Source organism: Ciconia boyciana, chromosome 2 (assembly GCF_034638445.1).
Source record: "Ciconia boyciana chromosome 2, ASM3463844v1, whole genome shotgun sequence".
NCBI lineage: Eukaryota > Metazoa > Chordata > Aves > Ciconiiformes > Ciconiidae > Ciconia > Ciconia boyciana.
This window is the reverse complement of record NC_132935.1, coordinates 62,606,592-62,623,539: the sequence shown is the minus strand read 5'-3', so window position 1 is coordinate 62,623,539 and position 16,948 is coordinate 62,606,592. Positions and strand designations below refer to the sequence as shown.

General features: G+C 41.1%; 1 protein-coding gene across 5 annotated transcripts in view; it reads right to left on the bottom strand.

Annotated features, from left to right (window-relative positions):
- The window catches only part of SOCS6 (suppressor of cytokine signaling 6), a 31,026-nt gene extending 17,784 nt beyond the window's left edge, over window positions 1–13,242 (bottom strand). Inside the window, exons 1-3 of one of the 5 annotated variants that reach the window (XM_072852818.1) lie at window positions 12,546–13,242; window positions 6,367–6,531; window positions 4,923–5,083 (exon numbers count right to left, since the gene is read on the bottom strand). The gene's annotated coding sequence lies outside the window, so the exon portion shown is untranslated. The remainder of the gene's footprint in view (window positions 1–4,922; window positions 5,084–6,366; window positions 6,532–12,545) is intronic. The other 4 variants (XM_072852817.1, XM_072852819.1, XM_072852816.1 and 1 more) reach the window with 4 other exon arrangements.
- Window positions 13,243–16,948: the final 3,706 nt, after the last annotated feature.

The window sequence follows — 16,948 nt, the reverse complement described above, 5'->3', positions numbered from 1 at the left end:
TTTCATTGTATCAGAAAAAATGTTTATCTCCAACCATCAAGATATCACCTATGTTCATTAGGAGCAAAAGTGGTTTGATACTGTGATTTGTTTTTCATTTCTGATGAGCAGTTAAAAAGAGAAAGGCTTAGGTGACAGTTTCTATATCACTGTGGTAAAAAATCACTAGCAAAAAATACTAAAAATTAAAAACATTTTCTATTTGTCTGTCCTGGTTTTGGCTGGGATAGTGTTAATTTTCTGGTTAAACCATGACAGTATCATATTAATTCAAAATTTGAGTCTTTATTCCCAAAGTGATCAGTAAGTTCCACTAGCAATTTTACTTTCTTGAAAATGTAAAAATATGACTAAAATAATCATAGATAACTTCTATCAGTGAGTAAAATCCTTTGTGTTTTCTCTCTTGATCAACAGCATACTGAGAAAAATCATTTTATATCCTTTATCTGAACTATTTATATAGGAAACATAGTAGATAATTTCATTAAGGTTCAAAGTTCAAGAACTCAAAAGTTGACAAAAGCCGGAAGAGTTGTCGGAGCAATTCTCTTTTCTTTCTTGCTTCACATATGGGACAAAAATGTTGACATTAATTCTACTCTCCACCACCCTTAAAATTTATGGTCCCATCATTTACTTACAGTATACTAATTAAACTCCAAATTCCAGAGCTCACAGACAGAATTATTGGCTTCATTAAGGCAATTTTTGCTGTCTCTATATCTGACACTTAAATGTTAATGCACAGGCATTCAATGCTGTATTGAACATTTCACGAGCCAGAACACTGAGACCTCAACTTCCACTTTTTTAGACGGATTCATAAACTGAATAATATGCACCATTAGGCCAAATTAAGGTAATTTAATTCTGAAACCTGAATTCTGAATTTTCATAATGTGGAGTGATGGGGTGTGGATGGGGGGGTTGACTTGTTGGGGTTTTGAGTAAATACCTACTTAAATCTGAGATCTCCCCCATCTCACCATGTAAGTATAAGATGGCAGCAGAACCAAAGGAGTGCGACTCCAGTAGCTGACTGCAACAGCAAATTGTCACCCACTGAAGCAGATCAGTTAAAGTTTGTGGTCCCTTTCAGGGGTTTGCTGACAATGGAGGAATAAGCCTAACAGAAGACCTTGGGTTTCATCATCCTATGGAGCCATACCCAACCTTTCAGGATACCTTCTATCACTGTCCCCTATTTAGTCATGATTCATCTTCCTAACTTTCTTTAAAACTTTACAATTCAACAGATATTTTACAAAGTCTTTTCAGCCCAACTGCTTCGTTCATCAAAGCAGTAAGCAAATGAATCACCCATCCTATAGTACAAAGAAGTATCAGGTAGCCAGCTGATGAGTAGAAGATCCATCAGTGGTATACAACTAAATGAGTTAAAAAAATGCGGGGGGGGGGGACGGGGGCGGGGGGACCAAACAAAGAGCAAGATACTAAAGATACAGAGTAGGGGAATAAAAAAAAAACAAAACCAATTCCCACACCCCCAAAAAAACCCCTAACACCCTTCACGGTTAGTTCCAACCATTAATGAAAGTGCAACCTGCAAAGAAAGTAAATTCAGACTAACAAATAGGCCAACAATATTTCCGTCCAGAGTTTAAGCTTTATATGACACAAACTCTGAGTCTGCTAAACTGGTGTCTCCAGTGAGGCACAGAGTATTCTCACAACCCCTACCACATTCTGCTTGCAACACAACAGATCTGAGGCTGACGGCCTGCTTTCCAAAAATACAATTCAAAGCAAAGTACATTTTGACAAACTGCAAAGGTCAGAACTACAACCAGTCTTACCTAAAATAGAGATAAAACATCTGATTTTTGTCCAAGTTCAGATTTTTTTTTTTTCAGTACCTAAGCATACGCAACTCCAATAAGCAAAAATCAACAGGAGTTGCAAGTACTCAGAGCATACTAGGAGAGTCAGGTTCCTTAAGACTCCACAGACATGAGGACCTTATACTCAAAATGTTATTCATCAAAACCCTTCTTCACAGAGACGTATTTGAACCCTTCTTCAATACACAGAGCTGCTTAATCTAGGAAATACCAAAATTTCAGAGGGAGTTTTTTTTTTTTCAATTAAGAACTCAGTAGCCCTTAGCCTTATTTTTGCATAAAAAAGCAGAAGTACTTAAGTGTTAGCAGAACTGTATCAATGCCTACCTCATGGCTATGCCTTCACCTACCTCCTTAGGCGTGTTCTAAAACTGTCCATCATTACCTCACAGAATCATGCTGAATAAAATACTGTGGCAATCACTTATTTTTCTGGACATTGTGAGAAGTGGATGAACAATCACAGTATCCCTCTGTGTCACATGAGGAGCTTGCACTGAGGGAAATCAAACTACAAATTCTAGCAACTTGGATAGTGGTCCTAGCCATCGTGGAAGGGAAATTCTCACTTATTCTTGATTAAGATACCCTACCTGTGCAGAAAAAGTTTCAGATGCAGGATGAATTGGGCTAGAAAGTCAGGCCCTGGTTTTCCCTCTCCAAGGCAGTTGCTTTCTCCACTGGCATGAGAAAACATACCATTTCTTTTTCAGCTCTGTTAATCTTCTGTAGAACAGCTCTTAAAAAAGGAATAGAAAACTTTTCACACTACAGAGCAGCCAAAAGGCTGGTGTTCAGGGTAGTCCTCTTACAGAAATGATAGAAGTGGAGAATTAACTTGGCTATCTTACATTCTGAATTAGGGCTCTAGCTACCGAGCTGTTACATCCTGTATTTTACATCACTGGGAAATGCAGCATGTCCTGCTTGCAGTCTGTACGTGCAAATGACAAGGGAATTTTTAGCTATATACTTTTTTATTTAATTTCATATTTCATTGCAGATAAACTTTGTCCATCACATGGATGCTAGGCCAAATGCCCACCTATTATATGGTCTCCAGTAAGGAACAGTGACAACGATATACTTCATTCACACACACTTGGGAATCCACTTTAAAGGCAAAAGAGGATTTAATACATCAAGTGTAAGGAACCCACTCTTACATAGTTATATTTGTATCTCATTTCTATTCTGGAACACCTATGCTATTTAACAAGATGCAATTCAACTGAGATTAATATTGGTTTGGTCTAGGCTCCAGTAGTACTCAACAGAAGGGAAAACGTAATCCAAAGCAAAAAGTTTGCATAAATAATGTTATCGTAATAACTTCCTTCCAAGTGAATATACTTCTCTCTCTTTGTCACTGTTAGTAGAAAGGCTTTAACCATACATAATAGTTACCAAATAGATTCGTAACTCCATCTACATCGTGCTTTTAAGCACCTGTAGTTTAAGCCTCAAAGAACCACCTCACTCAGAAAAATAAATGTGTTCCACCCTGCTTAAGTACCTTACACAGTCTTGTTGGTTATATGCAAATCATAACATTAGCAGTAAGTATTCTAAAAGGAGGCCTGAAAAAAATATTTTTGTCTTTTTTAAAAGAAAGTCCAATTTTTTTTTCCTGAAATAAAAATTAAAACTTCAAGTGCCTTGGTACCTCATACTGATGAAGAAAGCATACCATTGCCCATTACTACTACATAAAACAACACAGAAGCAACTTAATCTGCAAAGTTAAAAAAAATAATTCTAATCCAATTTTCTGAAAAACTAATAGTACATGGAAAAGGATTCATTAAGCTGGATTTATTTGGTATATTCTGAAGTGAGAAAAAAATCACTTCTGAGGGATATAAGACAGAATTTAAACTGCCTTTCAACAATTAATCTGAAAATAAATCCAGTATTCCTTTTGTTTGAAAAGTCTATTCCCCCACTATTTGTACTTAAGTAAGTGCTTATCATAAAACTACCAGCTTTGATAATATTTGATAAGTACACAAGCTCCTTATTGCCTGCATCTTCATTTTGTCAGCACTTCAATCGCTATTTTAAGCTCCTCTAAATAAAATCAAATTTGGAGGGGCTGTGGGGGGCAGGCACACGTGGGCAGAAGTCTCACTCACTCTTCCAAAACTCTAAGCACTGAAAAACAGATTATTTTAAACAGAGCTACTCACAAGTTCACCTTGATGAACTGATACCCAAGTAAAACAATAATACAAGATTTAAAGCTTCACTACTGATTCTGAAACTGGTTTCTGAAACTCAGAATCTTCAGAACCAGAAAATGTGTTTCATACAAGACAGGTACAGAAGGGTGACGTACTATCAGGTTTCTTAGGAGCAGAGCACACAAAAATAAGATTGAAGAAGGCTCATAATTCTGTCCTCTTTTCCACTATTAGAACTCCAAATTATTGCAATAATTGGAGTTTTATTATTCATATTATTGCAATTCTTTATTGCAATAATTGGAATTATATTATTATTATATTATTATTATTTATATTCTTGCTATCTTATTTCCATACATTCTATTTCCAGTATCTCCAGCATTTTATTTCCTCCCTTGGACTCCACGTGATTCATAAACTAGCCTGTCAACTGCTAAACAAAGTTAAGACAGTTTAAGCTTTCTAAGGGGATAAATCCTTCAGAATGAGACGTTTGAAAACTATCCTTCTAAACTGTCGCAATTCTTTTAAGTGAATATTCCTCACTTAAAGAAAGTTGGTACCTGTATCAACCACGTACAGGAAGATTAGGTTAGGATCACGGTCAACCTCAAATCCAACCAATTTTATACATGTAATATCAAACAGTACTGGCTACTGAAGATCAGTCTTTCATGGTCAGTAAAACAGATCCAACCAGTGAAACAGAAAGCAGTAATTTTACAGACAAGCCAGTACAACACAACAAAGCAGAAGGTGGGGGGGGAGAGCGGGGCGGGGCACAAGAGAAAGAGGACTTCTTTCTGTTTAAAGGTTGGGGGATCTTCAGTCAGGTGGGTGCCCAAGAGGAAAGCTCTTCCTCACAGAGTACCTCTTAATTAAGCAGCCACCCCTGGAACGCATTCCGGCGGCAGCAGGACCTGGATCAGCTGAGCAGAAGTCACACAGGGCACGTACCCCCTGGCCCCCCACACGGATGGCCTGGCTGCTCCTCCAAGGTCTTAGGGCCCACTGTAGTGAGTAATCCAAGCTCTGCATTTGGGAAAGTGAGAATGTAAAACACATCTTATTTAAAATACTCCCCTTCCCATTTTCACTGGCAGGAGGCCCAATAAGAACAAAGAGTAAATTAATTATTTTGTTTATGGTTTTGAGCCTATCCACATATGGGAAACAGGAGACATGGCTGTGTTCAAACTATTGCCACATATACAGGGTAAACACACCTGTACAGAGAGTATTCTCTCTGTCTAATCTCACAGAATTACTTTAACATTTTGTTTCCCTTAAATCAGAAGGTGAAACATTAAGTAGGTTTTCTAAATTGACAGTTCTTTTAAGTCCAAGGGGTGCTTTTAAGAAGGCATATACATTAACACTGCACAACTAGCACACTGACCAGAATGGGAACAGAATTTTGACTGCATGGGCAAAGCTGCTTAGCCATCTTTTTTATGAAGTCCTAATTTGTCAGAATAAAACCTTTTTATAGGACCATACCAGTTCTAACAAAGCTTACTCTATATGCAAGTTTCTAATTTTGGGTCAAAACTAGAAAGACTCTTAATTATTCATGATTAAGATTAGGAAGTTCTTTTCCTCCTACACCTACACTCTAATCACCTGCAGACAGAAACATCTCACTACCCCAACCAGTGAATTTGATGGAGAATATTTTAGTTAAAGTATTTAGACAGACACTGTTTTGTCCTGATGCACACTGGAAGACTTTTGGGTTTGGGCTGTTTTTGTTTTGGGTTTGGTTTTTTTGTAGTGGTGGGTTTTTTTAAATAATGTTCCACAGAAGCAGAAATAATTTTCCACACAGCCCTAAACAATCTGATTTTGCTAATATTCAGTCACAACCCAGCAAAGATTAACTAACTGTGAGCAGACATTTAAATCAATAGGACTGCTCATTGTACATTATGTTTAGCTTGCACATGAAGAATTGGGGGCTTACACTGAGCAACTTCACATCCGTATATAAATTCTCGCATGCAGGATCAAAGATAAAATTTTCACTGTCTATATGAAGTAATATGCTCTATAAGATTTACACAAACTCAAAGCCCTTAAGATAGCTATCTCCAGAGCAAGGTCAAATTTCTGCAGAGCCAGGAGTATAGAAGCCCGGCTGCAAAAGCAAGCTAAGCTTGAAAGTACAAGCACGAAAAAAACAGAGAGAGTCATGTACATGCACACAGACTGGTTTTTCTCCTGTTCTCTCTGACATACATTTAAACTTACACACACTATAAATAAAATGAAAAAACATATTAGCCCAATTTAAAAAAAAAAATGAGGATACATACTTTTCAGTGCTGATACACAGAATTTCTGTTCCTGTTTTCCATGTCAAACAACATTTGAAACACTGCAGATTCCAAAAAGCACTTCTTTAATATACAGGACATCCGAGTCAGTACTGATGTAACAACTTCCCTTCACCGTCTTCTTTTGACCATCACTGGATTTGACTGCAAATAAGACTTTTGTCAGTATAGACTCTCTTATCCCTTCAGTAAGGGACTGTGGAATATTTACATTTACTTGTAAGTATTTTCCCATGTAACCAGATTTTTTGCACAAGATCATGCCAAAGGTCTATGCCTAATCCTTTATTACTTCTGAACATTACTTACTACTAACCAACAGCTCTCTTCGTTTCAAAAGCCAAGAAGAGGAGAAAAGTCAATGTTTCAGAGAACATTGGATCAGCATTGGTTTTGCTTCTGTTTTCCACTGAAAAGAGAACAGGGAGGGGAAGGAAAAAAAAAAGCCACCAAGCACCTACCTTACACAGACCCAGACTTAAGATCTTACACATAACCTAGCAACTCATACCTCTGAATGCACAAACCAACTATTCTGGAGTCAGTCTCCTCAGACTGACCAAAATTCCAGCCTGGAAAACTTCCCCAGAGCAGGTTTCACCCAAACCAGTATGCCTGCACAAACAGCTTCTGTTCAGTGAATCTGGCGAGAATTCCTCACTCGCCTGGTTCCCACCAGCTCCTGAACGAAGAGAGTCGACCTGAAAAGCTGCCCACCCTGTTTTTGGAGTACAGCTTCCACAAATCTCATCCTAGAAGGCACACCTTGTATAATCAAAAACCTTTACCCTGATGCCACTCATCTTCATTTCTCTATTTCAATTATTAAACCTCCTAATCTGATACCTGATTACGAACCAAAAGGGATTCCAAGGGTATCAAAAACGATTATTGATGCCAAAAACACAGTCAACATTATAGCTTGTAACTGCCCAGTCTTGTAGCACGTACTGAGGCAAAGTCAGGGGAGAGAAGATTCCCTAAATCAGAAGGAACAAAAAAGAAAGCAAGCTTGACCACTGTATCGAGACATCTTGGGATCAAACATGCTTCAGAAACGTTTGGAGTAGCCTACTAATTTGTTCTCAACCTATTTGAGGAATGCAGGCTGCTTTAGAGAAGGAAAAACAATCACCTACTCAAGACTCCTACAAACTGCTGTTTTAGCACATTTACCAGAGAACATCAAGATTAATTAAGAATAAAACTACTCAAGAAAAACAGAGATCACACGCTGTAAAACCAAGCCTGACTGGAACCTCATTTCCAACAATTCTGTCATCAAGAGTAGCACTCTATGTATTGTTTTAAGTAATATGGAATATCCTTGAGGAACAATACCAAAGGTATTAAGTCTGCAATCTCAAATCCTAAAATTAACCAATTTATCTGCTAGCTGCATTCACCATATTAACATAACACCATCAAAACCTTACACAAGTCCTCTTACAGATCAGTATCATATACCATCCAAGTTAAATGACACAAATACAGTTGCTGATTATACACTGCACTGGGAAGCAATGAAAAATACCACATATCTGTATGATTTACCTAACAATATGCATAGGTTCATTTTAATTGTTTAATTTTTTTAACTAGAGACCACTTAACGAACTCTGAAAAGAACACTAATATCTACTATTTATACCTTCACTGCCAGAGAAAATGGCTCTCATCCAAAACTGTTTTACAGCAGTTTACAGCAAAATTATTTGGTGTTTATAACAAAAAACCCACATACTTTACAAACCTGAGATTTTTTTAATAAAACTGACAACCTATTGCACTTGGCAGATTACAAAAGAAAACAATGTTTCACAGAAGACAGGAAGCCTCTCGTGCTCTATGTACCCCATATATACACAACAGAAAGCAATGTTTGGAGAGCAGCACCTGGACAGAAATGCCTATATACGGCATCCTTAGGTTGGGGTTACCTGCAAGAGAGACTTTTTCCATATTCCTTCAATAGAGTTTTAAAGTCAGAGGCAGAACAAGTCAGCCAATGTAGCCAATGTATCTGCACCCATGCTAAACAAATAAAGACTTATATTTAACTTGCATAGTTTTCTTGGCTATGTAGCAACCAAGGAACAATTCTTTTAGGTAACATGTGGCTTACATCCTTGTCATAAATGAAGCCAACTGAGTTCCTCAGTCTAAAGTGTTATGTGAATGGTTAAGGACATAGAAAAGGGTCAATAATTTCCAGAGTATTTTATCTTAATGTTTTCCAGAATAAAATTTCATGACACATAATAGTTTAATTATTTAAAAAAAAATAAAAATATCTGAAGATAGGTCCTTAAATTCACATTACAGATGCTTATGAATAGCAGTCAGATTTGCAAAACTGTACACCACAAAACTTGCTGAAATTATCTGGAGTTGCAGATGCTTATTGTTTGCATGCCTGTACATGACAAAAGCAGGAGTCAGAAGACCACGAAAACCAGCAGAAGAAAAAATTTGGAGCAACTTCTATTTAAGTGAGCTTAAGAAATCAGAAAGCTAAATTTCTAACACTTTGATCTGAAAGTTTTCATTCTCAAAATAAGCAGACTAAGTCAGATTCTGCATCATACTGCCTTTTCAATTTCAGTTTGTGTAGACTCTAGCAAAGTTTGCGTAATCTTCTTTATATATTTGATGTATTAGGCAACACTTTACATACAGTCAGCTTTCCATTTTCATCCAGGGCAATAATTCAAGGCCAGCTTGTTTTGGTTTTAACCACCAGGTGAGGCTGAAGTAGGTGACATTTTTTTGTTTCAATAGCTTAAGATCATTAAGCTACAGGGGGGAAAAAAACCTACTGGAACAAAAAAGCCAAAGCCATGAGTTTTTAAATGTTTGTTTCAAAACTGATGTAACTATTTTTAACACAGAAATCTATCCAACTTACATAGTACAGAGTTTTAATTCAGGAATCATTTCTAGAGGAAAAAGCAAAAATAACAATAAAAGAAGGAATCTACTGTGTCATGAATCTTTATCTTCTGCTGTATCAGAAGCATATTTGAGTGATATGAAGCTGCTTTTTGAACATGGACAATAAATATTCCATTACATGCACAATTTTCTTGTCTTCTAAAAAAACCAAACAAACAAAAAAACCCCCACCATACTGCTGTATGTAACTTGCCATCTGAAATTGACAATGAAAAATTTTCAGGACAGTTTTTTTTTAAAGGATACTTCCTTGTTTACTACTACTACAAATTTATTGGGAGGCCAAGTCTCTGTCCTGAGGGACAGAGACTTAGGAGCTTTCAATCAAGTAAATCTATTGTCTTCTGAAGACTGATATGTATTTCCAGAAAAATAAGCATACACTAAAATGAAGTGAAATTAGATTTTGGTGCAAACATAAGGATAAGGAACATTACCAGATATTGTAATTTCTCTTTTAAAAAAAAAATTAAAAAGAGGAAACTCAGAGTTCTGTATTTCTTTTCAGTTTAATACTTTACACTACAAAATATACAGTTAAGTTGCATAAGAAAACACTGTTCTGCTTTTCAATTCCAATCCTATCCAATTTATACTCAATACATTTTAGCATTTGCATTCCTAAATTAGATTACATTTACTTTTACACTACTTGTATCTTATTTTCCTCCTTGGGGCATTACAACCACTTGAGCTACCCGCTCTAATTTGTTGCTAACACACATTAAAGCACTATCAACAAAACGCCGAGACAGACACCAGCAGAGAACAGTCTCCTTTCTATCTACTTTATGTTATCACTCACCTCCCTACAACACGTGGTACTACCCAAACACTACCAAAATAGTGCTGTGTAGGCCCAGGAGGGTAGTAAGGCAATAGCAAATAAGGCACTTGAGTAAGGGATTACCCAGGACTGTGGCCTCAGTTTTGCCAGCAATAGTGTAGCAAATATGTAGTGAACTCATGGCAACACTACTAGGTGAAGTCTAGTTCAAATGTTCATGTTCAAGTTACTGTATGACTACAGAAGACTTCATAAGAAAGAGCAGAAAGAATTAACTTGCTTCCTAAGAAGAACTCTTAATTAAGAGTTCACTCTCTCACTCCACCACTTCACTGCACTAAGGAGAGTTAGGATGTGTAATCTACTTGCAGAACAAAGCGGACCAGTTATCATTTCTTCAAACCATCTCTCTCTAAGAGTAACCCAAGGTGTTTGGCTGATCTGCTTCACAACCTAGGATCAAAGAAGTTAACAGCATAGTATAAATTAATATACATCTTTTTCAGATTTCAGTATGTCAAGTTCTCAGGAAGTTTAGTATTATCCATCATGTCTCCTGAATCCACACAAACACTTTGATGCAGCACTTACGCAGTGCCATGAAGTCATGCTCACAAAAGCTCTGGAAACACCACAGTGCTTCTTCCTTACTACTCCATAGCCTTGCAGCTTCCCAGGAAGTTAGCAAATGCAGGTAGCTCTATATAACACTACATTGTGACTACTCATACTTTTAAGGCTTAATTTCATTGAATTTTAACTTTAAAAAATCTACTTAAATCTCAAAACTCAGGATACAGGGAATACATGCCTGATTAAGCATACAACAGGTGAACCTGCTTTAAGTAAAAGCTCAGTTTCAAACACAGTGCAATGCCACAAACCCAAGAAATATGTAATACGAAGCAAAGACTCCATTCAAGTACTGCTTAACACTTCATGAAATAACCATTTTGAAAAAGCTGAAATTTGCCTTTCATAAGTTACACATAAAACTGTGAGCTACGATTACCGCCTTACTGCAGAAGACTCCAAAAATACCTACACATTCTCCAGTGGTTTAAAGTCTTCCAGCCAAGCTAAGTAATTTATTTCATAACTATACTGAAGCTTCCATATTTTCTACAGTCCAAGGATGTGTTTATTAACATGGAAAAATAGTGATATTTTTTCACCCAGAGCAAAAATGCAGATGCATTATTCCTCAAGCACTTGTGCAGACAGCAGCTCTCTAAGACAGAAGGCCTGCAGCAGGCATTTTTTAACTAGAGGTGTATTAAGAGGCTGGACATGGCGTAAGCATTCCTGGAGGTAGGAAAGAGGGGTTGGGACTCAATGGTGAAAGGGCACAAGAATTTAGTAACTGGAAGAGAAGCTTTCCCTGACTGAAGTGCATTCTGCAACCGACTCTTTAACAGAATAACCTACTCTGCAGAAAAAACTGCATTCCAAAATAACACGATTTTGAAAACATAGGGAGAAAAGACAAAAAAATAAAGACACAGTCAAAGCACCTCACACCACAGAAGCATCTTCTGCACCTCCTAAACCCTCAGTGTTTTGGATAGGCTTTTTTCTTAAGCAAACAGGCAGGCATGGGCCAAGACCAGTTGTTTTCTGAGAGAAGTGGCACCATTAGGGAAAGAGAACGTAAAAAGCATCTTGAAGAACAATAAAAGCCAGTAAAGTTTAGGGCTTTGGTGTTGTTTTCTTGTCGAAGTCAAGTTCTTAAGTGCCACCTGTCACAGAAAGCAGCCTTCCTCTCGCTCGCCCCTTCGAGAGCCCTTGGCGCACCCTCACCTCACGACAAGGCGACACCCGGCGCCCCAGGGCTCCTCTGCCGCACAAGCCCTCGCAGCGGCTGCCCAAACCACCTCTGGACACCCGCCCTGCTGGAGACGGCGACCCCCCCAGCCCAAAACCGAAGGCGGGTTTCAGGGCGGGGGGGGGGGGTATCAGCCTAATTCAGCCGCCCCCAATAATAGCACCGGTAGGAGCGGGGTGCGTTTGGGCAGCGGCCCAGGGGAGGAGGGGGGGAAGGTCGGCGGGCCCCACCGCCGCGGCTGGCGGGGGCGAGAGACCGGCCCCGGTCCCCTCCTGTCACGGCGCGGGCCAGGCAGCGCCTCGGCGCCCGGGGCCGGCGCTGCTCCCGCCTGCCCGCCCGCCCTGCAGGCCGCGCCGCGGCCCCGCTGCCTCCGCAGGGCCTGGCGCCGCCGCAGGCTCGGGGAGCCGAGCAAACAAAGGGAGAGGAGGCCAGGGCCAGGGCCGCAGCTCGGGAGGAGGACGGCGAGCAAGCCGCGAACCGCGCCGTCCCCATCCCCCGGCTCTCCCTCCGCCCCACCAACCCTCCGCGGCCACCGGGGGAAGGGAGGGGGGAGACGGGCCGCGGTGCGCCCGTTGCCCCGGGGACGCTCACCCAGCGGAGGCCGCGGTGTCCCGCTCCCGGCGTGGGCCTCTCCCCGGGCACCTCGGCGGCACGGCCCGGCCTGCGCCGGCATCCGGGCTCGGTGGCGAGCAGCCTCCCGGGGCGGCGGAGCGGGACTCACCGAGGAGGAGGAGGAGGAGGAGGAGGAGCTGGCGCTGCTGTTGCTCTTGCGGGGCCCGGCCCGGCCCCGGCTCCCTCCCTCGCCGTGCCGCCACCTCCCTGTTCCTGGCGCCGCCGCCGCTTCCTCCGCCTCCTCTGCCCCCACCCCTCCGTCCTCGGAGGGGCGCACGGGGGCGGCGAGCCCACGATGGCCGCCGCCTGCTGCAGGCACGGCTGCGGCGCCCGCGCACAGCCCGGCGCGGGCAGCAGGGCCCGGGACACCCCCGCTCTGTCCCTCCGCCTTCGCGATTTTCCTGGTTGCCCCGGCCGCCGCCCGGCGGCCGCCACCAGCCCTCCGCGGCCCGCCTGCCCCGCAGCGCCCGGCCGGACCCCTTCCTTTCCTTCCCTTCCCTTCCCCGGGTCTGGGCGCCTTTCCCCGGGCTCGTCCCCGCCCGGCGGCCGCGGGAGACCTGTGGGGGCGGCCGGGATTCGTGCTGGGAGGGAGGAAGGGGCCAGGGGCTGACAAAGCCCAACCGCCTCCCTTCCCCACCCCACTCCGGTTTTTCACCGCTCCCCTTGGCTACAGGCGCTCATAAATAAAGTTCACAGGCAGCTACTCCCCCTGACTTGCTTTGCCGAGGGGCATCGCCTCGCTCGTACCGCACCGCCGCAGCCACCCCAGCCGCTCCCCGCCCCCAGCAGCGGTGGCGGGCCAGGCCTGCTGCGGCGCCGCCGGGAGGCGCCGGCGATGGGCGCTCCCCTGCAGGCCCGCGCCGTGCTGGGGAGGGAGGTGCCCTCCCCTCCCCTCTCTTCCGCTTCATCTTTGCTTACACCTCCCTTGGCGTGAACCCGATGCGCGAGAAAAGGCGTTATTTTTGTGTTATTTTAACTATGCTTCACAGATCGCCACGAGAAAAGTGCCACTAAACTTCAGCCACATCATCTGTGCTACAGCAACTTCAGCCAAGCAGGCTGTTTGCTTGCTTGCCGGTCGCTTTTTTAAAAATAAAACGCTAAATCAAGAGCAACAAAACAGTTCTTAATTTAGGATGTGTGAGACTGACGGAACAGAATAGCAGGGGGTGAAGAATTAAAATGTGTGGACAATATGGGTCTTAAAAGTTGTTGCAAGTCGTATTTGCTGACTGATGTGCAGCTAGTAAAATACTACCTTCCTTTCCTGCCTGTGGTATATAACTGATGCAAATCAAAAACCTGATTTGCAAAGATATGCATCATTTGCTTACCTATGTAATCACATGAGAGTCAGCAAGATTATTTGTGTGACTCGTTATGCAACTACTTAACTGATTTTAAGGTTAAAAAGAAATTGATAAAACTCACAAGGTTGTGAGAATATTCATGTACATTCTGCCTGAATTCTACTGAGATCAAAGGTATTTGTGGGTTGAGGTCAGTGTATCGTTTAATTGCCAAAGTTATTTGAGGTCAGAATGTGTCCTGATTGCATTTGCATTTTTATATCTCAGGCATTTATTGAAAGTTAAAGGCTTTTCTTGAGTCTTATCCAAGAGTCATATACTTCTTTATGCATCTGATCGACCTCAGCTGCTGGCAGGCGGGGACCATTTCAGAAGACGATGCCTTTAGTAACAGTTGCAAAAGGAAATTATTTTTTTCAAATACAAAGTTCGGCTTTTTCAGATATAACATATCCTGAATGATTTATGTTTTTGTTAAGTGTTTTGTATTAAAACTGTTTGTTTTACAATTATGATTACATGTTATCAGTGGTATAACAAACAAAGCTAAGAATAGCTCCAAGTGGATCATTTTGGAAACGTTATGGAGTGTAGCTCTTGCTTGTAAAACCAATACTGTCGGTATGAAAAATACAAGTGACCTTCTAGGCTGGCAGTGGTGTTCAAAGAAAGAAAAAAAATGCAATAAATAACGAAATACTAACTTTTTTTTCAACATAGTAGGTTCCTCCTTTCCTAGATAAACCATTGGGAGTTTAGCAACCTAATCCACAAGGGGACCAGAAGATAACTGTGTAAGAAAGGAAGGCCCTAACTGGGAAAGTTTCGGTTTAATTCTCATACAGTTCTGTCAGTTTCTCAAACAAGGTGGGATTTTGTTGTGTTCTTACCTTCTTCTCAGGCCTCCTTTTCCTTTGGGTACAAGCATTTGAACAAGTAATTATTTTCAGGATCCAGCTGGTATTCTTGCTTGACGCATGTACGAAGTATTAACTTAAGCAATGTCTTCAGCAGCAGCTGCGGGACAATAGCAGCCATATGTGAAGAAGCCAACTGGGCTAAAAATGTTTTTCTGCCTTCAGCCAGCTTTTACCATAGGCAACTTTTGCAGTAGACTATACTGCATGTGAGACAAAACAAAAAATTGGTCTTAGGAATCTTATTCTACAGCTTTCTACACTATTAAAAAACCATTGTTTCTGGATGATGAAGTTTTCCAGCTTGTGTGTCAACCAAAGGTTTTCATGTGTCTGAAACTGCCCCCTTGTCACTCTGTTACGAATCAAAAGGCTTAGCTTTTTGCAGAAATGGCAGTGATGTTATCCCACCTATGATGTTAGACTACACTGATAGACAACCCTACAGAGCTGAAGGAAAATAATGCAAAAACCTTGGTAGCTTCCCACACATACACAGTTTGTCTTCCATACCTTAAATTTCTTCTCACTAGGGATGATGCTAACTAAATACGGCTTAAATTAGTATCCCTACTAAAAGTAGTGACCTTCCTCATCTTGTCTCTGTGTCTCCTTCCCTCCTCCTGCCCGTACACTCCTTTCATTTTCTTTATAGTGGCTCCAGCGCTCATTGGACCTCTTTAAGCCAACTCAGGTAGCTAAATCTCTTTAAGTTCATTTGCCTAACAATAAACCATGACATAAAGTAGCATAAGTGCCTTATTTTTCACTCCCGTCATTTCAAAGCCATCATCTGTTGCTGTAAGAGTTCACAAGAACAGCATTTTCAGATTGTTAGCATTAAGCAGTTTATGAGAAGTCAGAGTCTTTCAAAGCAGGCATGCAAACTGAATAAGCAAAACCAAACAATACTTTCCAGCTGGATTAGTAGCTGATGTAGTTCAACCTGTTATCGGGCGAGTATTGCAGCCTACACAAATAGATGAGGTAGTTTGCGCATTTGGAGTGGTCATAGAGACAAAGGAGGGGGAGGATCAGGGACTGTGATCTTCTCTATAGGCTGCCAGTGTGCTGTTGGCTTGTCTCAGCCTCAAGTTCTGGATAGACTTTTTTTCCATCCAAATGTGTCAGCAAACAGCCGTGTCCCAGTAAGAGCAACAGTTTATCACCAAGGGTGAACTCACCTAAGTGTGCTACTGACGTTGTACCTTGGATGGCAGATGAAGAGGATGTTGGCGGGATCACTCAGGTAAATTTGTTCTTGTGCTTAAAAACACGTATCAAATTTGTGCTTAAAAACACGTATCAAACTAAACTGGGCAGTTCATACATTCAGACATCTTGTTTTAATGCTCTCTGCATATATCACCTATTAGACTTGCCTCACAGTTGCTAGCTTTAGTTCAAAATGATGAGGACTAGAAATCTGGTTTTAGTAATACAAAATTCAAATCTTTCATATCCAATGTCCTTATATGTGTGAGCTTCTAAAATCAGGAGCTCCAGACCCCGTTCTAATTACTTTGACTGAGGTCTGCATGTTGGTCAGTTCCATATTTTGATATGCTTATGTCTTTTTTCTCCTTTTTTATACTCAAAAGTGGGATTACAAATTATTTCATAACTTTTGAGTCTGATCTGTGTATATACAAATCTGTAGTTCAGAAAGACAGGTCAGAAACCTAAATTATGAGTGTTCATTTACCACAAAGACGATGTTATACCGACCGTATCCACTTTTTATCTTATTGCTGCCTACCTGCCTGGCATAGGTTACCATGATCTTGTAACAACTACTCTCCTCCTGGCTCTTTGGCCTGAGTTGTGGTGGGAGGTTAATGCCTTTGTCTTCTTACTGCTCTTTGCAGGCATGTAACTGCATGTGATTGTATTTTAAGGACACAAATGCTTTCTTTTCCACTTCTCTTAAGTATAATTCAGAAAGGGCGTTTGTCATCATTTTATTAAAATTTTCAAATTATTGTAACGCTTTACAGGAACTTGATCTTTTGTATGGTAAATGTTCAAATGGCTTTGGAAAATCATAGACTTTTAAGGAAAGCAATATACACAAAATCACTGTAGATTGCTGGTCATTTTTGGTAACTGTGGCCTAATTTTCTGATTTTTTAATTCCTGTAGTCCTTTTTTTACT